The 26,354-nt window shown below is 39.6% G+C and overlaps 1 protein-coding gene across 3 annotated transcripts in view; it reads left to right on the top strand.

Moving 5' to 3' along the window:
• Positions 1–1,655: 1,655 nt before the first annotated feature.
• Positions 1,656–26,354, top strand: part of SESTD1 (SEC14 and spectrin domain containing 1) — a 144,458-nt gene continuing 119,759 nt past the window's right edge. For 2 of the 3 annotated variants that reach the window (XM_069068557.1, XM_069068556.1), the window contains exon 1: positions 1,657–1,820. The gene's annotated coding sequence lies outside the window, so the exon portion shown is untranslated. Of the gene's footprint in view, positions 1,821–26,354 lie in introns of all 3 variants that reach the window. The other variant, XM_069068558.1, reaches the window with a different exon arrangement.

Genomic DNA, 26,354 nt, shown 5'->3' with positions numbered 1-26,354 from the left:
AGGCTATTGTCCAGACATGAGGTGATGAGAGCCTGCACATGGTAGTCTCTGTGTTAGAGGAGAGAAGAGAGAGAGATTGCAAGAAGTGAAATTGGTAGACTGGTAACAGTTTGTATGGTGGGAGAGTGAGGAGTTGAGGATGACATCTAGGTTGCAAGCTTGGGGAATTGAGGGGATGGTGTTACCCTTGACTGTAAATAGGGAGTTGGGGGGATAGGTTTTAGGGGGACATGAGTCTAGTTTAAAAATTTCTACTAGGCTTTCCACTAAATGTCTGAAAGGTCATTAGAGACGCAAGGTGGGAAAATTTTTGAGGGACAGATGTTGGGGATCCCTGGTCAAGGGAAGGAACCAGCAGGGAACAAAAATTTCTTGGTGCATGCCAGCAATGTCATCCTTGAAGGCTGAGGTGGTTGTGGTGAAGGGGCATAGTTTCCTAAGTGAGGGCCAGGGAGATGAACTAGATATATTTGTAGCTTGAGGTGGAGAAGGAAGGAGAGGTGGGGGAGGAGGGGGGAATTGGATTGGGAGATCAGTAGTATTGATGGGCTAGGATAAGGAAATTAAAATGGCAGTTAGGTTAAGTTTATGAAAATATCTAATGGCATGGGATTAAAAATAATTTATTCATGGAGAAAGGGAATGTAGTGGGTTTAAATGTAAGAAAATGGAACAGGGTCCAGTCAGTAATGAAGTAAGTGGAAGGAAGAGGGAAGTAGCTGGAATAATGGGGTATTTGACAATTCTTATTCAAAATGATTAACAGTTCGATGAGCACTGGGCTAGGAGCAGGGAGAGATCAGTTGTCCTTGCCCTCCTGGAGTTACAATTGGTTTTCCAGTGCATAGTAGAGAGTCGCCTGATATATTGGTGGCATAGGATTTGGTAATACTCAAGAAGAGAAAACAAAGAACTGAAATCAAGACTCCCTCATCCTCGTTCCTTTCCCTTAAATTCTCTACTACCAATCACTTTCCCTCTCTGGGCCTCAGTTTCCTCATCTGTGCAATGAATAAGAGGTCTTTCTTTTCCAGCCCTAACAATCCCATTCACCAGTGCTCTCTGTGCCTCTCACAGGCTACTTGATCTTAACCCAGGAAGCTCAGGCGCTGAAAATGTCTATCATGTTCAGAAGGCCCTGATGCCCACGCACCTGGCAGTGGGGATTTGACCAGTGAGCACAAGCAAAGGGCTTAAGGAGGAGAGGGATCCTCTTCTAGATTTGGAGATGGAAAGGACCTTGGAGGCCCCCTCCCCACTCTTGCAGATGAGGAACCTGACATGACTTGTCCAAGGTCCCCACACAAAATCAAAGAGTGTGTGTGTTTGGGTGGGGGGAGGTGATTGGTGGGGGACGGGGGAAGAACTAGAATTCGTGGTAGTTTTTGGAGCAGAGATGGCCCCGGCCTTGACAAAATCTCAAATCCTAGGGGCACCCCAATCCCCGTTGCCCCTCCCCGTGATCTCTGGGGCGGCAAGGGAAGAAGGGGGAGGGGCCGGAGTTTCGCGCACCTTAGGGTTCAGGTTCGGGACCCGAGCGTAGTACGGAGGTGAGGAGGGGTGGTGTAGTGCAGGGGGGGAGGTGCGCGCGCTCGCGTGCCGCGGTGGGGGAGGGGAGGGCGCGCGGGCGGGGTGTGAAGTGGGTCACTGGGCCGCCGCTGCCGCCCCCTGCCTGACGCACTGAGGGGCTGGGACAGCGATTGCCGGGAGTGACTGGAGCCGCCGCCGCCCGCCTGGGCCCGCCCGCACGCCTCCCTCCCTCCCTTCCCCGCGTCCTTCAGTGCAGCGCTCCGCAGCCGCCCGCCACCGGAGCCGCCCAGGTGAGTGTGCGCCCCCCGCCCGTCCCCAGCCCCGGCCCCGTCCCCGTCCCCGGCCCCGGCCCCGGCCCCGGCGCATGCAGGCCCCGAGGCCCGCTCCGGAGCCGGGGCCGGTGGTCGCCCCCGCGGGGAAGGAGAGGAGCAGCCTGGGAGGACCGGCCCGGCCCCGGCCGCAGACAAAGCACCGGGCAGCCCCCTCCCCAGCCCCGGACCCCCGTGCGTCCCAGCGTGCCCCGTTTTCAAACGGAGAGGACCGGAAAGGAGGTTTTGGGGGAAAAAGACAGTTTAAAATTTCCAATCCAAAAGGGGGGGAGGGAGTAACAGGTCTGGACGTTGGCGCCCCCTCCCTCCTCCTCGGGGGTCAGGATCCTCGGCGATTTCCCTCTCTTCCCAGCCCCGGCCGGGGCTTCGCCTTCCTTTGTGTTGCCATTTACTGGACCTGCCCGGGGTGGGCGTCTGTACCGGGCACCGGCTCCCCCCGCACGCTCCCGGGCCTGCACGCTGGGAAGGTCCACCAGGCTTCGGAAGAGCCACAAAAGGGAAGGAGAAGATGGTGGGATCCTGCGTGAGGAGCAGGCTTTGGGTGTGTTTTTATTTAAAAGACAGATTTGAGAGCCAAAGTCGGAGATTGCTAGCTAGCTGGAGGAATGGATGTGGATATCCTAAAATACTTGGGTATATGCTACATATTGCATTGCATATACCCAAGTATTTTAGGGTCTGTATATATGTACTGTAAATATGTATCTATATCTAAATTTGTCTATCCATATTTTTATCTACATAGAGATATCCATATGTATATATTCATTTATAAAGAGAGAGAAATTGCATATACCCAAAGTATTTTAGGATATATAAATCTATATATTTACATCTGTCTGCATATATATATATATATATATATATTTCTATCTGTCTATATCCACATATAGCCATATGGTGAAATTAAATATGCCTGAAATATCTTAGGATATATACATATCATATATATTTTAGGAGATACTATTATCAATTATTTTCCTTTAGCTTCCTATTGTGGAGGTTTATTGGCCCTGTTTTGAGACTGGCCCCATTTAAGTCACAATGGTATTGATGCTTTGGTATCCTTTTTGTTACCCCCCTACACAATCTCCATGAGGTTGAAGTGCTTTCTAGCTACTTTGTGACCACGGTTTGAATTTGACAGGTCTCATACTTTCTTAGCTTTTCCTCCTCATTACCAGTCATATTGTTAAGTGGCAGCTACTAAGGTTGCACCTTAAAATTGGTGTCCTGGAATTTCATTTGCATTGAGAATAGTAATTTTTTAGAGGAACAAGCCTTTTTTTTTAAAGGAAGACTACATACTAAGAAAAACTCTTACACCTAAGGTGCCTTTTCAAGCCATTTTTGGAACAATACAAAATGAAAGGAACATATACTCCTGTTACCTCCTTCTCCCCCCCCCCACCCCCCCACCGTTTTAGTAAAATACTTCATTGTTCTGGAACCAGGAAACCTGAATACTTTTAAGGGGATAAAAGCTAGTAACTGTTTTTGCCCTGTGACTAAATACAAAAATCCCAAAGGAAGTGGCAAGCACATGGTTACACAGTTACTCAACATTACAGTATTTTCTTTTTGTGCCCAGAATACCAGGAAATAATTTTGCAGCATATGTTTATGCCATAAACATGTTTATTCAGTCATATTTTATACTAAAATTAACCTTAAAACAAGTACCTGTAAAAGCACAGACAGGAAGGTTAATTGTTGTGACATATTTTGAACTTGGTGTACTTAACAGCTAGGATCTAGAAGTAATGGGAGATTTTTTAGAATAAGTGAAAGAAATGTCATAAGAGCTTAGAAGAGGCTTATGGAGGAGCATTTACAGTTTGTATGATTTAGAAACATTAGAGATAATATTAACTCTGATCTGATTTTATAAATTAAAAAGAAACTGAGACCCAGAGAGATGGGGTGACTAGCCTAGGGTCACACAGGGCATAGTAAACTTGCAGAGTCTGTTGGAATCCAAGTCTTCTGATTCCAGTACTGGTGTTCTTTCCACAAACTAAGCTTGCCCAAAGCTGCACTGGTATTAAGAACTAAGATTTAGGACTAGAAAGAATAACTCTGCTCCAAAACCAGTGTTCTTTGTACTTAAGTTTGTGGCATTTTAAATAACTTCTTTTCGTAGATGTCTGATAATTAAGTGAACCACTAAAATGTCACTCACTATTCCCAATTCATCTTTCACAAACATTAAGGGACTCCTTGAGGTAAGCACCTTTTTTTATCACTTTTCCATTGACCCTAAAGAAACTTAAAGCTGACAAGGAGACTTCAAAAACATTTAAGTCAAAAAATAAACCCAACTTGAAACACTTTACTTTTCATTTCAGTATTAGCTTAAGACTGAATGTTTTTATTTTTATTAATGGTAACTTTTGTTTTTATAGTAGGAGTCAGGAAGACCTGAGTCCAAATCCTGCCTCTGACACTTTTAATAGCGGTCTGGACTCTGGCAGGATCCTTAGCCTCCCTGTTTAAGTTTCCTCATTTACAGATTGAGGGGGTTGGGCTAGATGGCTTCCAAGGTATTTTTTCAGCTTTAAATCTGTAATCATATGGTCCTGTGGTCCTAGAGTATTTACTCTCATCTACAGCTATTCAGGTATCTACTACATGCAGGAGTCATCATGATGACCCAGGGAGAAGTTCAGGGCAGGTTTTACATATGAAGAAATAGGCATATAAAATTTAGATGAAGGGCATAGGTCAGAGCCTAGGTCTTTTTTCCCCAGATTTAAAGCCTCATCTTCTTCTGCTCACTGACACCATGAAACTTTCAATTTTCACATTCTAGAGAAAAAAAAGAAAAAACCCTGATTTTTCCTGTTAAAATACATATATTTTGTTTACAAATGCTGCTTTTAAAAATGTTACCATATTTCAAACAAACATAGTTCACTTACTAACCATGGACAAAACATTTTTTCCATTTAGTATGTAATGAATATCACCTAGCTTCTATTCTTGTGAATAGATTAAGTATAGAATCTAGAATCCAATCCAGTCACAAATAAGTCCCTATTATATGCAAGGTGTTCATGTAACATGAATTCTATGTTGGCAGTGCAGTCATAAAAATAAAAACAGCTACTGTCCTCAAAGAGCTTGTAATCTTCTGAGAATAGAGTGCTTTTTGAGGCACTGGTACATAGATTTAAAAAAAGTCAGGGTTCCTGCATTATCTATAAAGTAAAATCCTCATTTTGAAAGTCAAACTTTTTTGATCACTTCAAACAAGTATGAAAATATAAAATGGTCCTATTTGTTGAGAGCTTAAAATGGTGCTCCAGAAGGTTAGCAGATTTTTGGAGGGAAAAAGAAACCAAATATACACAAATAACAATGTTTTCTGATTTTTATTATATCATCATGGGGGATCTGCTTCTTGAGAGGGACTCTATTGACTAAAGGCAGATAATTATATCCTGTTAGTCTAGAATGTACCAAATGGGAAGGAGGCCAAGAAAGAAAATGTTGGGCATTGGTGAATATGAAAAGTCACTTTAAGTTTTGCAGGCCAGATTTAATTTAATTTAGATGGGTTTAATAGCTGCTGGACTATGTATGTAGTTTCTGGCATTGTGATACTTGTTTACTTAGTTGGTTCCCTTTATTTGTTTTATATTAGTTTGATAAGACATAGTTTTTGTGCCCTATTGGCATTCCACAAATACAATAATTTGGGGTTCAAAAATATTCTTTTGTCATTTCTTTTTATTTTTGCCTAAACATTTTTATTCCTCAGTTTTGGTTGCCTGGTCTAATGGCCTGGTTAAAAAACAAAGGAGGAGGAAGATAGTAACCATGAAATAAAATACAAGTTTGATTTGGCAGAGGTTTGTCTACCATTGGTAGACAGCTGGAAGGTGCAATTCTCCTGCAGTGAGCCATTTGCAGAGTCTGCAGAATCCTGTAAAGGCCTGGGGAAAAAATCTTCATTACAATTTATTGTTTTATGCAGGACCTGCAGGGTCATAAAAAAATGAACCTGCTTTTGCCAGTTGGTTAGTAAAGAGCTATTGATTATGTTCTCCAAGGGTTTACATATATTCTTCCTCTGACAGGATTTGTAACAGCTGTTATTTTATAAAGCTTCATTTTGGTTGTTATGAAAGATACAGTAATACTGATTCCATGCTTTTGGATGCCATATGCATAAGATAGTAGTGCAACCCTAAAAATGAAATTGCTATTGAGTCATAGTGTAGAGCAGAGGTTCTTAACCTTTTTTTTTTAATTGCATGATGGACCCCTTTGGCACTTTGGTGAAGCCTGTGCACGTTAAATTTTAGCTAGAGGTTAGTGAAAATAAAGATGTGAATTTCCCCCCATCAAAGTTTATAGGCCCCCTGAAATTTATCTGTGGACCCCTTGGGGTTCTGTAGACCCCAAGTTAAGGACCCCTGTCTTAGGAGTATCTACTGATACTTCATTTGGATTTCAGTCTATATGTAGTAGGAATTAGTATTTTCATGATAGATAAATTATAATGAGAGATGTATTATACTCTATAGTTTTTATTTTTTTTTAATTAATGAATTTATTTTTTTGCTTTTTTGGAGGGCAGTTGGGGTTGAGTGACTTGCCCAAGGTCACACAGCTAGTTTTTTTGTGTTAAGTATCTGAGGCCATATTTGAACTCAGGTCCTCCTGACTCCAGGGCCGGTGCTCTATTCACTGCACCACCTAGTCACCCCTACTCTATAGTTTTTATACTTGAATTTAGACTTTCAGATTTAATCGAATGTCTGTGTGGAGTAACTTAATAGGTCTTGCTGAGGGATCTGAAAGAAGCTGTGGTTGAGCCTTAGGTTGATACCTACATACACAGTGTATATGGAAGCAGCAACATTAGAAGCATGTTTTTTTATATAGCAAAGCTTGCGAATTAATACAGTGTAGACTAAATCCATAGATGCCATGTTAGTACTATAGTGGAGATGATTTTTTAAATGTTGAACATTAGAGCACAAGCTTTGTCAGGTCTTGTTGAATTTGAAAGTGACTCTCATCTGTCTACCAGCCTCACTAGGTTCAGAAATGCTTACCATCACAAAGTTGGTCATGAAGTGTTACATTTTTTTGGCTATAGCATTTTCTGAAACAGTAGCCTATAAACTTGGTGAATACTGGAACTATATAATTTTTCACTGTCTACTCAGGGACTAGGACATTACCTTGGTAATATTGGGCACTTAATAGCTATTTGTTGAATTGAAGGCAACATTTCCATTTTGTATGGACAAGATATAGGGACTAGATAGTATGATTAGTTGGCTTCAGAACTGGTTGAATGGCCAGATCCAAAGAATAATTATTAATGAATAGTTCAATATTAATTCGGAAGGAGGAATCTAATGCAGCCCCAAGGGATATGTCTTTGGCCTTGTGTTGTTTACCATAAAGACATAGGTTACATGTTTATGTAATTTGTGGAGAGCACCAAGCTGGGATGGATTGCTAGCACCAAGCTGGGATGGATTGCTAACACCATTAGATGAAAGAATCAGGATACCAAAAAATCATGACCAGTTAGAACATTCAGTCAAATCTAATAAATGAAACTGAATGAAAATACCTATAAAATCCTATATTTGGGTTTTAAAAAACGAGCTTCACAAGTGTAAGGTGAGGTAAAGGTGGCCAGATGAATTTATATACTTTGCATATCCAGCCCTAATCTCTTTCCTCCCTTCCACTTAAAAAATGCAAACTGTTTGCTAGACAGTTCCAAACTCAATGTATCCAAAACAGGACTACACTGTTTCCCAATTTCTAAATTCATCTAAATTCTAAATTCACTATTAATGTTATCAATTTTCTACTACCCAAGGATTAACACTTTGGTGTTATTTACAATTCTTTTTTTAGCCTTCTAGCTTTCTATCCCAAGTATTTATAGAGCCATGCTTAGATATTCCTATGTAGTTCATGTCAAAGTTGTTGTTCAGTTGTAGCTGACTCCGTATTTTACAGATGAGGAAACTGAGGCAAATGGGATTAAGTGACTTGCTTAGGGTCATACATCTAGTAAGTGTCTGAGACTAGATTTGAACTAAGGTCTTCTTGACCTAAGTCACTGCTTTACCACCTTGCTGCCTTCTGTCATAATTATTTACCTTCAGTTTTGGGAGCCAGTAATATAATCGTAGCCCTTATGAATGATTGTAACAACCTCTCTTCCAATATATTTTGGTTTTAGTTTTTCTTCACTCACAACTAGCTGTGTGAATAATTGCCTTCAAGTTTTGCTTCAGTCATATTTCTCTGCTTATGAACCAAAAGAGATTCTCTTGACTTATCACATTAATCCAAACAACTCAGCCTGGCATTTATTTGGTTTCTCTACCTTTCCAAACTGATCTGTCCTAACTTCCTAATATGGTTCTTCTACTCTGACTCTAAGCTCCTTAGTTTTTCTGCATGTGACTTGCTGCTAAATCTTGCATCCTTGCCTCTGCTTATATTCTTCAGTCCTTTCTACTCCAATTCATGTTCTTTATATCTCTCAAGATTAGGGTTAAAAGATAAGATGTTGGTGAAATTGAGGTGACAAGAGAGAACCTCGAAGTGAGGGGAAATATTGGAGGTGGAACTTGAATAATAATTTTGAATACTATTCAGTAGTAGAAAATCATTGTGTAGGCCCTTGAATTGTGATGAGATGAAAACAGTGTTTTAGAAAACAGATATAAGATAGGGTTATAGATTTAGAGTGGGAGGCCACGTAGACCAACCTATTCATTTTATAGTTGAGTTACCTGAGGCCAGTAGAAGATAAGTGACTTGTTGAAGATCACAGATGTAATAACTGATAGAAGTTGGATTTGGACCCAGGGACAAATCCAGTGATTTTTTTTTTCCTTTTCCTCTGTACCATACAAGACCACCAGGGGAACAAAAGAAGCAGGGAAACCAGGATGAGGTATTATCCTGGTTCATAAGTAGGATGCCAAGCCCTTCACTTCTGTAATGCAGCGAGTTCTATTTGAAAAGCTTTTATTAAACACCTACCATATACTTGAGGATATGCTTGTTGCTATGGATTCAAAAGCAAAAACAAAACAGTTTCTGCTCTCAAGGCAAGTACTTTCTACTGATGGGGAAGGGAGAGGGATGTACATAGATACATAATTACAAAACACGTACCAAGTGAAAAACCCTTTTGTTGTATGCTTTGTGTTCATTTGTTTTCATATTTGAGAAGAGAATACTCAACATCAAGAAAGACATATAGGAAATGGCACTTCTCTTTAGGTAGTAGAAGTTCCAAGAGGTAGAGATGTGGAAGGAGAGCATTCTAGGCATGAAGGCTTGTCCAAGGGCACAGATGTGGGAGATGAAATGTCAGTGTATGGGAAACAGCAAGTAGTCCAGTGTGAAGGGAACATTGAGTGTTAGAGGAATATCCTTCTCCTCCTGACCAGGAAGTATGAGCCTATCCTAAGACTGTTCAGGGCATTCTTTCTCTAGATATTCTTATCTCTGTGCAGATGAGTTTGTATATGCAGCCCTAATCTCTTTCCTCACTTCCACTTACAAAATAAGAACTGTTTGCTAGACATTTCCAAACTCATTGTGCCCAAAACAGAACTGCGGTTTCCCCAAACCCATCCTTTCTCTAAACCTCTCCACATCTTTTGACATAATGACCATCTTTCCAATCACCCAGGTTTCTATCTTTGCAACAATTCTTGACTTTTTTCCATCCTTAACCCATAATTATTTGCAAGTTTCACTGATTCTATCTCAAATATCTCTCTATTTTGCTTCCTTCTCTCCACTCTTGTGGCTTCCATCTTGGTTTAGGTCCTCACCACCTCTCATTTGGACTGTTGCTATCACCTCCCAATTGGTCGTTCTGCTCCTATTCTGTCCCCTTTCTTAATTAGCCCTCCACACAGCTGCCATATTGCTATTCTTAAAATATATCTGACCACGTCACCTTCATACTAAAAAATCATCAATGACTCTTTATTGTTTTTTGGATAAAATACAAAATCCTTAGTTTGATAATTAAAGCCCACTACAATTTGGAAGACAGTGTAATTTTTTTTTAAGTTGTTGACAGACAACCATGCTGAATTAACAACATACTGGAGACTCAGAACATGCATGCTATAAAGAACATGCTGTAATTAATGAAAACTTAAAATTAAACTTGCCTATTCAATGAAGGGTCATCATAGTGTAGTGGAGTTAGAAGTGTATTTGGAGTATATGTGGAGTCAGAAGGCCTTGGTTCATGTACTAACCATGCTTAGGTCACCTGTGTGACTGTAGGCAAATTACTTAAATTCTCTGGAGCTCAGTTTCTTTATCTGTAAATTAGATGGTTGAACCAGATAATCAAATTCTAAGTTTGGGGTCCTTAGATATACTTAATCATTGTTGTTCTAGGTTTCAGTTAGGTACTATGGAATGCAGTTCACATAAATAACTGTAATTAGTATTACTTTTACACAGCAAACTCAGCTTTTTTAACTTTCCTTTTCTCAGTTTGTTCTCTATTATGTTATAATTAGCAACAGTGCTGACAGTTTTTTTGTGATTGCATGAACTGTTGATAATAACTTAGATTTATATGGTGCTTTATATACATAATCTCATTTGATCCCTATAACCATTTTGTGAGATAAGGACCATTATTTCCATTTTTCAAATGAGGGACCTTAATGCTTAGAGAAATTATAGGACTTGCCCATAACCACATAGCTAAGAAGTTTCTAGAGTAAGATTCAAGTTCAAGCGTCTCCTGACTCCAAGTCCAGTATTCTACACTATGCTGCACTTTTTCTCTAATCATGATAAGGATGACATGTTTCATTACCTGTGTGACCTTGGACATGTTATTAAACCTCATGGGGCCCTGCTTCCTCATTTGTAAAATGAAAAGATGTTTTTGAGGCCCCAACTAGCTCCAGATCTATTGTTCTGCAATTATCTTTGACATATATGTAAAGAAAGAGGTCCCTGGGTCTTACTTCCCACAAGGAACAAAGTGGAGCTAGCCAGTGTCTGGTTGGCCCTGAAGTGGTAGATCAAGTAACTGGATCACTTACTGAGTGATTCATTCTCTTGGTGTTCATTACCTTGGTTCTTATTGTGGCTGTTGTGTTTGTCTGCTGTGGGGTACATGGAGAGGGCGGGGGGGAAGGAATCTTACCTGGGAGCTGGTAGGGAGCTGATCTGGAATAAAGGCAGGGAGTGGAGGCCCAAGTCTCAAAGAGCCACTGTAGGTGAGCCCTTGCTTAATTAGGGAGAAACTAGCCCATCAAGAGGGAAGAAAATGAGTTAGCAAGGCTCAAGAGAATGGAAATCTCTGTATAAGGGTGAGGAAGTCCTAAAAGGCCTAAAAAAGCTAAGGACAAGATAGTTTTCTCTCACTTCCTGTCAGGGTAAGGTTTATTTCATCTTTTCTTTTGTCTCTAGTCCCCTTAGGTAAGCACTTAATGATTGCACCTTGATTGAGTGATTCCTAGTCTTTCCTTTGCTTCAACTGCAGCTCCACAGCAACCCTATTCACTTTTGCTTCTAATTCTTAGCCTTTTCAGCCATTTTATTTTCCTCTGTTCCTTGTCTTCTGTTCCTTATCCCCTGCCTCCAGACCTGAGCTCCCTTGTGAGGGTTTGAAGCAGCAGCAACTCTGGTCCATGATGTAACACTTATTTGTGACTTTGTGTTTTAAGAGTGAAACCAAGATCATTGTGTAGAGCATTCCCCACCTCCCACCCCCAACCCCCAGCCCCCAACTTTTGGAATGAAAACCTAGGTGTAAGAAACAACACTTTTGGGATTCATAGGGCTTCCAGATAGGGTCAGGGAGTTGCCTGGGAACAGATTCTGCTGGCCACAACTTCCCTTTTTTGGGGTCCCTTAGGAAGATCCACATGATGTACCTCTTAAAAGAGCAAAGCCCTTCTCACTGAAAGAACTCAGAAACAGTGTGCAGATGAAGGCATTTATTACACTTCCAGCAAGGAAGCAGGTGTGGTGCATACTAGGGACACACTGGTCTACAAGTTCTGTCCTCCTGGAAGACTTAGAGTTAGTTAAATTCCTTCCTTTATTTCCCTCTTTATATATATTCTACATTCCCTATCTCTCTCTCTAGTTAGATTTCTCAAACGTTAGTCACATTCCTCAAACTCTTCACTTTATTTCCCTCTATATATTCTACATTCTCTTAGTATATGCAGATTATATGTAGATTACAGAGACATGGTAGTGAGGATACTTGAGACCTGACCAAGACCTGACCTCTTCTAAGGTCAGAGCTGTTGTGCCACACCCCAAACCTTTCTGGTTCCTTCTGGCCATTGACATAGTTCCAGGAAGGCCAAGGTTTTAGTAGAGTAAGCAAGAACTTCCCCATAGCTACTGATTATCTTCCAATAACTTTTGTGGGAGCAAAACAAGATTCCATTATATCCTCTCTTACATAGGTATGAGGTGATGGCACAGAGGAGAGCCTAATAGTGAGTTGGATCTAGATCCCCTGACTTTAGAAGCCTTAGTTTAGATTCAGACATTGAGGAGAAGGATTAGGTAGAGTTAAGGAACTGGGCCCAGAAGGGGAGAAGACCAGCATAAGCATGGACATGTTTCTTTCGACCAAGTCCCTGACAAGAGACAAAAATAAATTTACATTTAATAATAATAATAGTTAGCATTTATATGGTGTTTTGAGGTTTACATAGTGCTTTAGAAATATTACTTCATTGACTATTCATAACCCTGGGAGGTAGGTGCTATTTTTATCTGCATTTTACAGATGAAGAAACTCAGGCTGAGAGGTTATGACTTGCCCAGGGTTGTTGTTTGAACTTTGTTCTCAAAGAGGACCATGATGCTCCTCCAGAGCCATCTGGGTCCAGTGACGAGATATGGAGCTGGACAACTGGAGAAGGCTCCGAATGCAGTGGGAGATGTTGACCTTTTGAAGTTTAGGTTTTTAACAGGTTTCAGTTTCACTGAGGCAACACCCCTTCAGTTGATTAAGGCCCAGAATGGCCTCTTTACCTAGTAAAAAAAAAAATCAATCTGGGAGGGGAGGACCCTCAGGGTTTCTGGACCAAACTGAGATAGTTGCTATTTACATTCACTCTGAGCCAATCGGGACCCAAATAATGACCAAGTGGGCTTTTCCTGGGAGGCTATTGTGGACTAATCAATGACTTGCTCAGGGCTATAGAACCAGTAAGGGTGTTTGAACCTCAGCTCTTGCATCTTCCAAGTCCAGCCCTCTGTCCCTGGTGCTGGTTTGCTGTCAAGGGCTAGTTTTAGACATAGTGTATTCATAGACTCAAAGACAAGGTCTGTGGTGCTTTAAAAAAAATTGTTCCCACCATTTTTCTCTTTCCTTGTATAGAGCACTGTTGTGGGCAGGTGTGTTGGATTTGGTACCAGGAAAGGTCTGAGTTTCAGTCCATGGACACTTAGCTGTGTAACAATGGGCAAGTCTTTGCACATCTCTCACCTTTAGCTTTGTAATCTGCAAAGTAGGGGTAATATAGTGATATCACCTATTCAAGGTATATAGTGTTTTCATAAATCTAATTTTTTGCCAAATTGGGTAAAAGGGGTAAAATGCAGATAGGTAGAAAATGGAAAGTTCCCTAGGGATGGTAATAAAATGTCTTACTCAGTCATACATATTCTTAGTATTGGTATCAAGATGTAAACTCAGATCTTCAGACTCCAAAGCCAGCCCTCTTTTTGTCACCCCACTATGCTTCAGTTGATAAAGGATGATGAGATCCTGTGGATGATAGAAAACTGGCAGTCAGAGGACTCCTGATGGGAGAAGGGAAAGAGGAAAGAGGGAAAACAGATCAGGATATCAGCAGGCTTCAAAAGCAGATGTGCAAAACTAGAATTATAGCATTTTAGACTTTATCTACTCAACTGCCTCATTCTACAGATGAGCTAACCGAGACCCAGAGAGGTTGCATAGACTCTCATATTTCCAGACTACCAGCTGAGTGCTTATTCTACACCTCCCAATTTTGCCACAACTTTGGCTTCTCTTCTTCTACTTGGGGACAGATAAGTGCTGTGCTCAAAAGTAATTGCTCTACTAAGGGGCAGTGTAGATTGGCACTTTAGTGGGAACTGTATGAGGGAGACTGAACTAAAATAAGGCTTAGGAAAGCCTCACTTTTTTCTTCTTTATTTAAGGTCCATTGTAACCCCTACTACTTCTGAAAGTATGTACTGCAATTTACAGATGGAACCATACTTCAAAATAAGGGATTAAACAGAGTAGTAGATGCTTTCAGGCAATTGAATTGAATAGATGATACCACTTTGAGCAATAAATTTAGCTCTAAATTTTCTGGTGGTGAAAGCCAAAGTAGAGAATAAATTGGGTTATGTTGTTTTCATTGTCTCACAAAAGAAAAGCAATCTGTGTTCAAAAGTATCTCTCCTAGAGTATTCCAGTTCAGGATAATTTTTGTTTAACCAATTTTTAAAAATCCAAATACTGTACAATCTGGGAAAATTTAAACTTATTAATGGCTTATACCTGCGCATACTTAGGTTTAATATGATGATAACTTTTTTTCCTATTACATAATTGAAATAATTTATTAAAAAGAAATAGAGTTTTATGATGAAGGGCGAAGAAGACTTTTAGACTACAAAGTCTAAAACAAATTTATTTCTTTGCAAAATAACTTTGTAGTCTAAAAGTCTTTGGGGTGCTTTGGCTAAGGCAGGCATTTATGAAGTGCTGTAGGAGATTTTGGTTAGCTTTTTCCTCATAAATGATTTGGGAAAATGAATAGGATGTATCCAGAAGTAGGAGGATGACTGGAATAGGTAGAAATGTGCTAAAGACAGATTGCTTACTTCATAATTTTGCCTAGTTCTTGCTGATAAACTTTTCTTATGACCCAGAAAATAATTTCATCATCCATCAGAATGCGGTGGCATGCAGGCTATAAAATGTTAGTGCCTGTTATTATTAACAAAGTGATGAATTTGGTCTAAATGGATACAGGGTAAAGGAAAAGGGAGAGATAAATCAGACCATCCTGAATTAGCAAAACCAAATTAATCCAGGGTTATATGCCTGATGGGGAATGAAAAAGTAGTGTTGCCATTTTCAGTAATACAGAATTTTGCTTTTTTCCAGGGGAAAATGATGATGATGATGATGATAGTAATGAAACCTGACTTTTATATAGTAATTGACCTTCTTTCTCTCATTTGTGCCTCAACGACCTCTTAGCCTATTCTCTGCCTCAGTGTCCTCATCTGTAAAACTTAGAGTTATATTTGTATTACCTGTATCACAGGAATATTGATTTATAAATCTTAAAATCCTGTAAAAATTTGAATAGCTTTTTTGTTACTGATTGACTTTCAGAAGGTATAAGTGTAGGAAAGGAGTGATATAATGTTAATCTTTAACTCAGAAGACTTGGGTTTAAGACTTGGAAACTTAATATATAACAAGCAATGAAAGAAGAGAAAGTAGTGCAGGAGACAAAGAAAAGAACACAGAGATAAGAGGAGAGGCAGATAAAGTGGTCAAGATGAATAAAAATAGGATACCACTATTAGAAGTGCTTGATGGTTCTTAAAAACTGAAATAGCCAACAGAGGAAAAGTGTGTCATTTCTTTCCTAGGATATCTTTAGATCACTTGTCTTTGATGGTTTGGTTTTAGTTTTGGCTCAACAGCAAAGCAAAGTAATGGATAATTGAAATTCTTTTTTGCCACTGGGATTCTGTGATTGAATATGACAGAATTACAGGACTTGACCCCCTTCTTGGTATTTACAACCTCTCTTTGATATTGAGCAGGTTACTTAACCTGTTAAGCCTCAGGGTTTTTATTGGTAAGATGAAGAAGTTGGACTAAATTGACCTTTATAGTTATATCTCTAACTGGTTGCATGATCCTAAATCACCATTATTTCTTTTACATTTGGAAAGATTTTCTCTATGGTTGTAAAATTTATAGTTTTAAACACCAGAACTTTGTTTTATGTTTGGTCAAAATATGCTATGTATCTGAATAGCTTCCTGCATTGTCTGTAGAGCAAATGTTGAAATATTACCCTGTTGGTTTTAGGGGGCAAATAGAAATTTTTTGGAATATTAATTGTAGAGTGGAAGAATTACATGTTAATACTGAAGAAAATTTATTTCTTTGCAAAATAACTTTGTAGTCTAAAAGTTATTGGTATAATTATAGTCGGATAAAATTAATGACTAGTTTCTAGTTATCACAAGATTTTTCTACTTCTAATGATTTGTAGCACTTCACAAATCCAAGTATAAGAATTTGCCCCCATCACCGAAACAGTAAAAACCACATGGAATAAAGCTGTATATTATGTGGATTAGAAGTATCACACTGGCAAAAACTCTGGAATATGAACCAGATTAAAATGTAGTTGGAAATATTTAACAAAATAATTAAAAATACTTTACAATGTAATGTTAAGTTGTGATTTTCAAAGTCATTATGTGGATCTGTAGGGATGTATTTCTATTTTTCACACAATAATCAATCAATAAACATTTCTTAAGAGCCCACACAATTTTAGGCACTGCGCTCAATGTTATTTGAGTTTGACACCACTTGCTTAGATTATAACATACAATTAAACAATTTATAGAAACTTTGTCCATCAGTAGAAATAGCTGGGTCATACAGTACAAAATTTAAAAAGGAGATTGGATTAGATTACCTTCTGGAAAGTAAAGAGTTCCTTTAATTACTGCAAACTTTTACTAAAGCAAAGACCTGTTTTTATGGGTGTTCTGTGGCTATGACTCATGCAACATTGCAGTCTCTAGAGAACTGAAATTCAGTGTCCCAGAGAGGGCTATGGAGTGGAAAGCACAGTGGGAGTGAGCCAGCTACAGCGTAAGACAGGTGGGTGTCCACTGTGGCTAGAATGGTCTCCTTCCTTTTCTACTCCACCTGTAGTCTCTAGGTCCATTCAGGCTTCGTTGTTATTTACTCCATGAGGCCTTTCCTCATCCCTTTATTTATTTGTATTTCACCCTCCACAAATTACTTTGTATTTAAAGTAAGTGTGTGTGTGTGTGTGTGTGTGTGTAATGTATACATGTAGTATTTGCTTATCTGTATGTATGCTACTTTCCCTAAGTAGACTTAAACTCCTTTAGGACAGGCAGTTCATTTTTGGTTTTGTGTCCCTAGTGCCTAGCATAGTGCTGGCACATAGTAGGCCTTTAGTAAATGCCCGTTGAATTCCTTTGAGTAAAGGATGTCATCAGGGCATAGTATGAGCAAAATAAGAAGTTGGGCTAGTTGGGTAAAATGAGTGGGGAAAAACAGGTGGAGAGTCTTGTTTAAACTGCTGGTGTCCTTAAAATGTGGGGAACAGTGATATAGAGACCCCCTGTGGTGAACAAATTAACGCTAGACTAAGTCACAGAATACAGGCAGGAATAGATGGGATTGTAAGCTGCATCACTGCATGGAACATCTAAACTCATGAATTCACAGATCTTTTTGAATATTGTGTGTGTGTATATGTATTATTCTAATAGATGGCTCAAGGATGCAATGGGAAATTGGCCTAAAACTAAAGTGCTTGCAGCAGTATGGGAATGGTGAATGGCCCTATTTGCTACAGTGGAAAATCTTGCCTTTCTGGTCGGGATTCTTAGGCCGTTTTCTTGCCAGGCAGGATAAAGAGCCCTTTTTTTGGGCTTATTGCTTTAATAGCACAAAATGTGTTTTTTTTTAATTCATTTGACACACTTTTATATTATTTGATGATTTGGGGGAAGAAAAGCTTTTCAAAACCATTCAAAGAATAGTCCAACAACTCTAGTAATAATCTAAAACATTACAGATTGTAATATTTTAGTTTGTTCTTAGGTAAAATAGGTTTTTATTCTACTCCATTTTTTTACGAATGTTCTAGCTAGTTTATGCATATTGTGTTATATGGTGATCAGTGATTTGCAAATCATTGTAATCACACAGTAAAATAGTGTTCTTGTAGACACTCGAGTATGTTTTCCAGTTTTACTTAAGTATGTTTCATTCATAGAATCATAGATCCTCAGAATCACAGGAGATGTTAGATGTAGAGCCAAATCAAGGCATTGAGGCTTTAACACATTTGATTCAGCTTATCACACAATAAATACCTTTGTGCTATAGTGAGTTGAATTTTCTGATGGTAAAAATATGTACATTTGTCAAAAGTAATGTTAAATTGTCACCTGTTGCAATTTGCCTATCTTAATCTGTTTCTTTGTTATTTTTCTTGCCCCTGACCTAACTGCAAAAGTTTTTTTTAAATAGATTTTTTTTGTAAGCCTATGGTGTTCTATGTTTCAATCTCCTGTCCCTATTAATGTAGGACTAGAATACACTCTTGTATTTGCCCTCAGTTATGTGCCCTTGCTTCCTTCTTTTGTACATATCTTTTTCAAATCTGAGATCACCTGCGAACTCCCTGGAAGTTCTGTTTTTAGATGTCTCTTCCTTCTCTCTCTCAAAAGGATTAGTTATGATTTTGCTGTTACAATTTTCCTCTTGATTTCTTAGAGGTTGGACAGTATGATCAAAATTCTTTGAACTATAAAAATTTTTCTCTTCCAAAGTTGTAGGGTACTTGTCAGATTATCTGTGCCATTGTCTTTGTTGGTTGTTAGAAAATTTAAGATGACAAGGTCACTTTCTTCCAAGGTTGTACTTTTCACTTCACCAACCATACCTTTAGTCAGAATCAGGTCAAGAATAGCAGTCACTTTCTCTTTCTTCTAAAGGGTGCTTTATTGTATTTTTGACCCTTCCAGGGCTGGGGCAAGGGCCTGAGCCAGGGCCAAGGCCAGGGGCTATAATTGAGAACTCTCCAAAGCATGAACTTCAGTGTTGGCAGGACATGTGAGTATGGACAGGAGCAGTTAGCAATAGTACCATCATCAGTCAGAACGGGTAATACTAGCTAACAAACAAGGAAGGGCCAGGTACAAGAGGAAAGCTCAGGGTTCAAAGGCACATGTTGATGGTGCAGTAACATTGCTTTTTGCTTCTTTTGCTTTTTGGAGGGCAATTGGGGTTGAGTGACTTGCCCAAGGTCACATAGCTAGTTTTTGTGTTAAGTGTCTGAGGCCAGATTTGAACTCAGGTCCTCCTGACTCCAGGGCTGGTGCTATATTCACTGTGCTACCTAGCCGCCCCAGTGTAGTAACTTTGGTATACAAGGGCAAAGAAGAAAAAAAAAGTTCTAAAGTCAGGAAAGGAAGATCTTAAAAAAGTGATAGGTTTCTGATTTGATTTGACCAGTGCTGGCAAAACTCTGCCTTTATTTAGCTTCCTCCCATCTGTTACCACAGAGTTAGCACCTCTGTTTGTTTCCTCAGGTTTGTGGATTTTTCACAAAGGTGTATATGATTCATAAAGTAGTGCCTTGTTTTGGTTCACATTTTTTCCTTTAGAATTATGAAACCTGGATTTAGGTCTTAATCTTTAGAATTATAGACTTTAAGTGTTAGAAGGGACCTTGGAGGCCAACTATTCCAACCAGTACCTGAAAAGAATTCCCTCTACAACATTCTGGATATGGGATCGTCCAGCTTTGCTTAAAAACCTGTAATGAAGCTAAACTCACTAGCCTCCTGAAGCAGCCCATTTAGATGATTCTGATTCTTAGAAAGTTTTTTCCCCCCCTTATGTCAAGTCTAAATTTAAATTTGCCTTTCTGAAACCTTTGCCCTCTTGGTACTAGTTATGACTTGGGGGCACATGGGGTGTTAAGGGCTTGCTGAGCCCTTTTCAGGGCTGCTCATCCACCTTTGGTGTTCACCTTTCACCCAGTTCTCCCCTATGGATCCAAGAAGCTGTAGCATGTGCAATAGCCACATCATGTAAACCATTTTGGTATCTGTGCTAAAACCAGGTGGAGGGTAACCAACAAGCTTTAAACCTTTTGGTGAATTCAATGTCTACCTCAAGCATGTGAAGAATTCCTCTGGTGGAATGGGCAGATGTTCCAGTAGGACATAAAGGCATCTGGAGCGGGTACTGTGGAGTTCTTAGATTTCGGTCAGACATTGAAGATGCTAGGGTCGTTCACTGAATCCCGGACCATCACTGGGTGGCTTAACTTTTCTCCTGCCTCTGAATTGTGATGATTCTGGAAGAGAGTAAAGTTGAGGACTTTGTGCAATTCTGCCTTACCTAAGTCCATTCCACTCTTTTTGGTCGTCTTTGAAAGTGAAAGATGAACAGCAGCAGCAGTTCTGAGTTGTGAGACCAAGAAGCACTAGTTATCTCTTCCATATGATGGCCCTTCAGATACTTAAGATAACTATTTCCCATGACTTTCCTTCCATATCTACCTTCCCCTATACCCTCCCCTGCCCTGATCTTCCTCAGACTATATATCCTAAGGTGTCTCAGTCAATTTCAATTTAATATGAACCCAAGGCCTTTCTTCTTCCTAGACATCCTCTTTTGAACATACTTCAGCTTATCAGTGTCCTGACCCAAATGTTGCACCCAGACCTGAAATGATACTCCAGGTGTAGTCTAACTAGGACAGAGGAAGGCAGAACTGACACCTTCCTCCTTCAGAACACTGTGCTTCTCCCAATGCAGCCTAAGTTTGCATTTGCTTTTTTTGGCTGCCATATCACACTCAGTTCTTTTAAGTTTATGTAGCAGCAAGCACCCCAAGCGTCCTCAGGGTCGCTGCCAACACAGGTTCTTGGATCTGCTTTGATAAAGGAAAGCAACTCAAAATGGGTTAACAAGCTTACTTTAATCAGTCAAACATGTATCATTTACCTAGTTCAGGTATACAGGGGCAGAATTATCAAGACAGAAACAGATCAAGTAGACAGCTTTCCAAACTGTCCAGCCATTACATCCATACCAAATCAACATCTGGGTTTTTCAAAGCCGGGGGGCTCTGGACAACGGCTTTCCAGACTTTCATCTGATCAAATCACAGAACACTTCTCAAAGTGAGCCCCAAAACAAAGCTACACATCAGGGCTTATATAGCCTTCTCCTGGCTCAGAGAATGTAACAACCTTATTGAATCACTGGCCAGTCAAGAAGTATCTACTGAAAAACAAGCCTCCCACCCCAGGCTCCAGGTGCACTTTAGCCTAGGGGCAGGGAAGATCTTTAAAATTTACAGTTTACACTCTACAAAATCCCCAGGTCTTTTTGATATGGAATACTTGTTTAGCCATATTTCCTCTATCTTGTATAGAGAAAGAACTTGTCAAAAAAATTTGAATTTTTTTTAAATTTGTAAGTCCAAATAAATTTTAATGTGAAGGAGATATTTGCCTTGATAGTAAATTCAACAAACATAAATAAATATTAATTGAGAAGCTATTATGTGCAAGGCATTAAGAGATAAAAATGTGACTCCCAGGCTTAAATCTCATATTGAGAAACAAAACATGTACACAAATACATGGATAGTAATAGAGTATGAAAGTACCTAGGAGGTGCAGAAAATGTTCTATAGTAATTTAAAATCAGGAGAGACCATTTCTGGCCAAGGGGAGCAAGAAGCCTGCATTGGACAATGTAGTCATCAATCTGGTCCTTAAAGAATAAATAATATTCCCCCTGCTAGAGTTGTGAAGGAGGACATTTCAAGTGTAAGAAAAGATAGCAATATTGGAATAAAGGGGAGGAAAAAGCTTGTAATATTGTTTGTAAAATGTGAATCGGGTGTGGAACTTAGTACTTTATGATAAAGAATAGAATGTATAAGTTTTTAAAAAGTATTTGAAGGGTAAAACTGTAATATTAATGTGTTTGAGTCTCTTCATCCTTCATCCTTCAAGGTTCTAATATTTTAATGATTAGTGCATCCCTTCCACACTTTAGCAGATAGTTTAATGAAATGCAATGGACAAAAAAATTTATAACCTGGTGGACAGCCCACTGGTGATGTATTTCTTCATATTTAATAAGGCTAAATCCAGAAAAACAAATGTTTCTGAATCTATTCTTGAAGCCTTTCTAGCTTGGTCTGTGTACATAGGTCTTGAGGTTGACTAGCATAGCCTTTAAGAATTCATTTTTACCTTCATGGCACTATAAGGCAACAGAGTAGGACTTTTTTTTATCTAACCTTTTTTATTTTTCACTAAAATTCTAATCCAGTACTTCAATGTGGTGTTGAAAGTGATCAGAATTCTCAAAGGCTTTAACAGCAGTGTCTAAGCTCTACAAAGTTCTACTAAGCTGCAGGCTACAGGCTCAGTAAATGACAGTATACTATTCAACCAAGCTAAGCTTGGGATAGAGAAATCTTCATGTTGCCCCAAAGGGATTGAATTTTTCATCAGTAGCATCAGCTTATTTGCAGAGAGATTGTGTTCCTCCTCGGCAGATAGAATCTCCAGGTCAAAATGTGCATATCCTTAATGTGTAAGATAAGAGATTTATATAGTGTTTTAAAGCTTATACATGTTTCACATTTTATTTTATTATTTCATTTGCTCCTTAGAGCAAGTAGACAGTGCAGATATTATTACTTCAGTTTTATAACTGAAGAGGAGCAGATTCAGAGATAGTAAGTAACTTTCCTAAGGTCACACAGCCATTTAAATTCAAGTCTTCTAGCTGAAGGTCTAGCCATATTATCCTCCTTCACCAGTTACTTTCTCAAATACTAACCAAGGTGTGTGAAGATCTACCATATTTCCCTGATAAGACCTATCCCGAAAATAAGCCCTCCCCTTATGGTGTAAGATTCCTCTAAAATAAGCCCTCCCCCAAAAATAAGCCCTATTGAGATTGCTACTGTAGTGAAGGTGATCCCCTGCACTACACGCTACATTACAGTACCTTCTGTATGCACCGTCCCCACCCCGGGTGAAACGCATGCCGCGCTCCGAGCTGCATCCAATCAGAGCTGCAGTAGTGAGCACGTCATCCTGTTCTTCCCCAGTGATTTGCTTGCTGGCGCCATTGAGAGCAGTGCCGCGGAGGAGAGCTGAGGCAGGACAACATAAGCCCTCCCCTGAAAATAAGCCCTCTGGTGGTTTTCTTTCCAAAAAAATTAATAAGGCAGTGTCTTATTATCGGAGAAACACGGTACCTACCTAAATATACTGTTATCTTACTCTCTTCTGACTCTAGGAAATGGCTTAGACTGGGTAAAGAAAAACAGAAAGGAAAGATACATATTAACTGTCAATTCATCTCTTCCCTGTACTCTTGCAACTTATTTTACTAGTAAAGTTGGGGAGAGGATTTGCATAATATGAAACTTGACAACATGAACTATAGTATATTCCCACTCCCAGCCAGCAATTTAGCTATTAAGAACAGAGAGGAACCTCTGACATTTTGATTACATTACTTTAAAACGTATCATTTGTTGACCTATTTATTGTATAAAGGTTTTTTTTTCTTACTAGGATCCATCTAGAACCATAATCTTATGTCTCCCTTCCCACCTCAGTCCACTCCATTGCTCCCTTCCCTGCCCTCCAAACCCACAAATAACAAAATTGAAAACAATGAAATTAGTGCTCATTCTAGAGGTAATCTTGAGGTACTGATGCTTGAAGCCCACTTTTTTAGTTTCTTAAAAAACAATGATAAAGCAACTTAACCTTCAGAATTAATCAAAAGGATTTTAGGACTTTAACATGCTTTGTTCCTATATATGTGCTGTTGAATGGAACCAGAAAAAATCATGGCACTATGATAACTGGATCCACTACAGATTAATGTTACTTAATTTCAGTTTGTCCCTTACTGTAGCAAGGCAACCATTTTATACTACCCTAATCAGTTCACTACCCTCAGGCTTCTCCTGGCATCCCCTACTCCCACCCTTTCAGCTGGGTTGCTTGTCTTGCTCTTTACTAGAAAAAAAAAGCAAAACAACTGAGGCTATTTGAGTGAAATTCCTTCCCCTGACCTTTGCATCTCCTTTTGCTGAGATGTCTTCCCCTACTATCTTTCACGCTTCTGTCTCACATAAAGAAGTGGATCTTCTTGCCAAGGCAAACCCCTCTATGTGCACCAGTGATCTAATTCCCTCCTTTCTTCTCTAGCAGATTGCCCTCAATATCATCCCCACTATCACTAATCTTCTTTCTCTTCTTCCTGGCTGCTTCCTTGCCGTCTACCAACATAACATGTCTCCCAACGACAACAACAACAAAAAACCCTCTCACCTGATTCATCCATCCCTGGTAGCAATTTTCCTGCATCTCTCCTCCCTTTTACAGTAAAATTTGTTGGAAGAAGCCATCTTCTCACTTCTAAACTTTTTTCATTATGCCTTTCAAACAAAGCTTTTTCTAAAGTTACTAGTGATCTTTTAATTGCCCATGGTCTCTTCTCAATCCTCATCCATCTTGACTTTTCTGCAACATTTGACACTCTCAGTCATCCTCTTGTCCTGGAGACTTCGTTCTCTCTCTAGGTTTTCTACAACTGTTGGCCTTCTTTTCAGTCTACTTTGCTGAATCTTCTTCCATGTCACATCCATTGACCGTGGGTGTCCTTTAAGATTTTGTCCAGGATCCTCTTCTCTTTTCCCTCTATACCTTCTCACTTGGTAGTCTCATCCAGTCCCATACATTCAGTTATCTATGTGCAGATGATTCTCAGATCTCTTTATCCGGCTCTAATGTCTCTCGACCTCTGATCTCCTATCACCAGTTGCCTGTTGGACACCTTAAATGATACCACTAGGGGTGCAGTGCATAGAACACCAGACCTGGAGTCATGAAGAACTGAGTTCAAATCCAGCCTCACTTACTAGCTGTGTGACCCTGGGCAAGTCACTTAACCTCTTTGCCTCAGTTTCTTCATCTGTAAAATGGGAATAACAATAGCATAGGGTTCTTGTAAGGGTCAAAATGATATATTGGTAAAGGGTTTATTTAGCACAGTACCTGGCATGTAGTAAATGCTATATTAATGTTAGCTATCATTATTATTTTTGAAGAACTTAGCATAGTATATGTTACGTAGAAGGTGCTATATAAATAAATGTTTATGCCCTTACCTTCTTGGATGTCTTGTCATTTTAAACATTCTCTTTTCCCTAAACTCTTCACTTAAAAGTTCCCTGTTGTCAAGGATGCTGACATTCTTTTATTCACCTAGTTGTTGTTCAGCTGTTTCAGTCATGTCCAACTCTCCATGACCTCATTTGGAGTTTTCTTGGCAAAAAATACTGGAGTGATTTGCCGGTTGCTTCTCCAGCTCATTTTGCAGATGAGGAAACTGAGGCAAACAGAGTTTAGAGACTTGCCAGGGGTCACACAGCTAGTGTTTGAGGCCAGATTTGAACTCAGGTCTTCCTGACTACAGGCCTGGTGCTCCAGGTAGGCCACCTAGCTGCCCTTTATTTACCTACACTGGGTGTCATTGTGGGCTCCTCACTTTCACTCTTCCCACATATCCATTGTCTTGATGAGTTCCTTCATTTCTACCTTTGCAATATCTCTAGTTAATCTCCCCTTCTGTCAACTCATACAGTTGCCAGCCTGATACAGGCCCTTAGCACCTCATGCTTGGACTATTGCTATAGGTTTTTTTTTTTAAATTTTCCCACTTAAAAGCTGTCAAAGTAATTTTCCAAAAGGGTAGATCTTTCTATATCTTTGCTGTACTAAGTAAAGTCTTGTGTGTCTTTGCTGTTTCCAGGATGAAATATAAAAAGAAATCCTCTCTGGCTTTTAAAGCCCTTTACAACCTGACTTCTTCTGCCCCTCTAATGTTATTATACTTTACTCCCTTTCATGTTCTCTGTGATCCAGTGACATTGGACTTTTTGCTGTTCTTCACATATCAATCAACTAATAAATATTTATTAAATGCCTACTAGTTCTAGATTTATATTCCAGATTTAAACTGGAACTACAGTTCTAATCACTGGGGATACAAAAAAGCAATAGTTGCTGCTTCCAAGCAGCTTACAATCTAATGGGAAAGACAACATGAAAACATATACAAATCAAGCTATTAAAGGATAAAGGAGAAGTAATTAACAGAAGGAAGGTGCTGGAATTAAGAAGGTTGGGTAAGCTTCCTGTGGAAGGTGAGATTTTAGCTGAGCCTTAAAGAAAACCAGAGAAATCAGGAATCTGAGCAGGGGAGGGAGAGTATTCCAGGCAGGGCAGGGCAACCATTGAGAATGCCAGGAGCCAAGAAGTGGAGGGTCTTGTTTTGTGGAACAACCAGGCCAGTGTGACTGGATTCAAAGAGTACATATGAGCTTCCCATCTCCCAACTCTCCATGCCTTTTCATGGACTGTCTCCCATACCTAGAAGGCTTCTCATCCATCCTTCTCCTTCTTGGATTTCACTTACAGACTCAGCTGAAATCCCACTTTCAGTAAGAGATCTTTCCCTTTGAGAATATCTCTCATTTGCACTTGTATGTGCCTTGTATGCACATAGTTGTTTGCATGTGGTCTCCACCATTAACCTCTGAGCACCTTGAGGTTAGGGACCGTGGTTCTTTTGGC

The sequence above is a fragment of the Petaurus breviceps genome, unplaced genomic scaffold (genome assembly GCF_028583685.1).
Source record: "Petaurus breviceps papuanus isolate PSGF00001 unplaced genomic scaffold, PetGlider_PUasm1.0 90763, whole genome shotgun sequence".
Classification (NCBI taxonomy): Eukaryota; Metazoa; Chordata; class Mammalia; order Diprotodontia; family Petauridae; genus Petaurus; species Petaurus breviceps.
The sequence above is the reverse complement of the archived record's forward strand: the minus strand, read 5'-3'. Positions and strand labels throughout refer to the sequence as shown.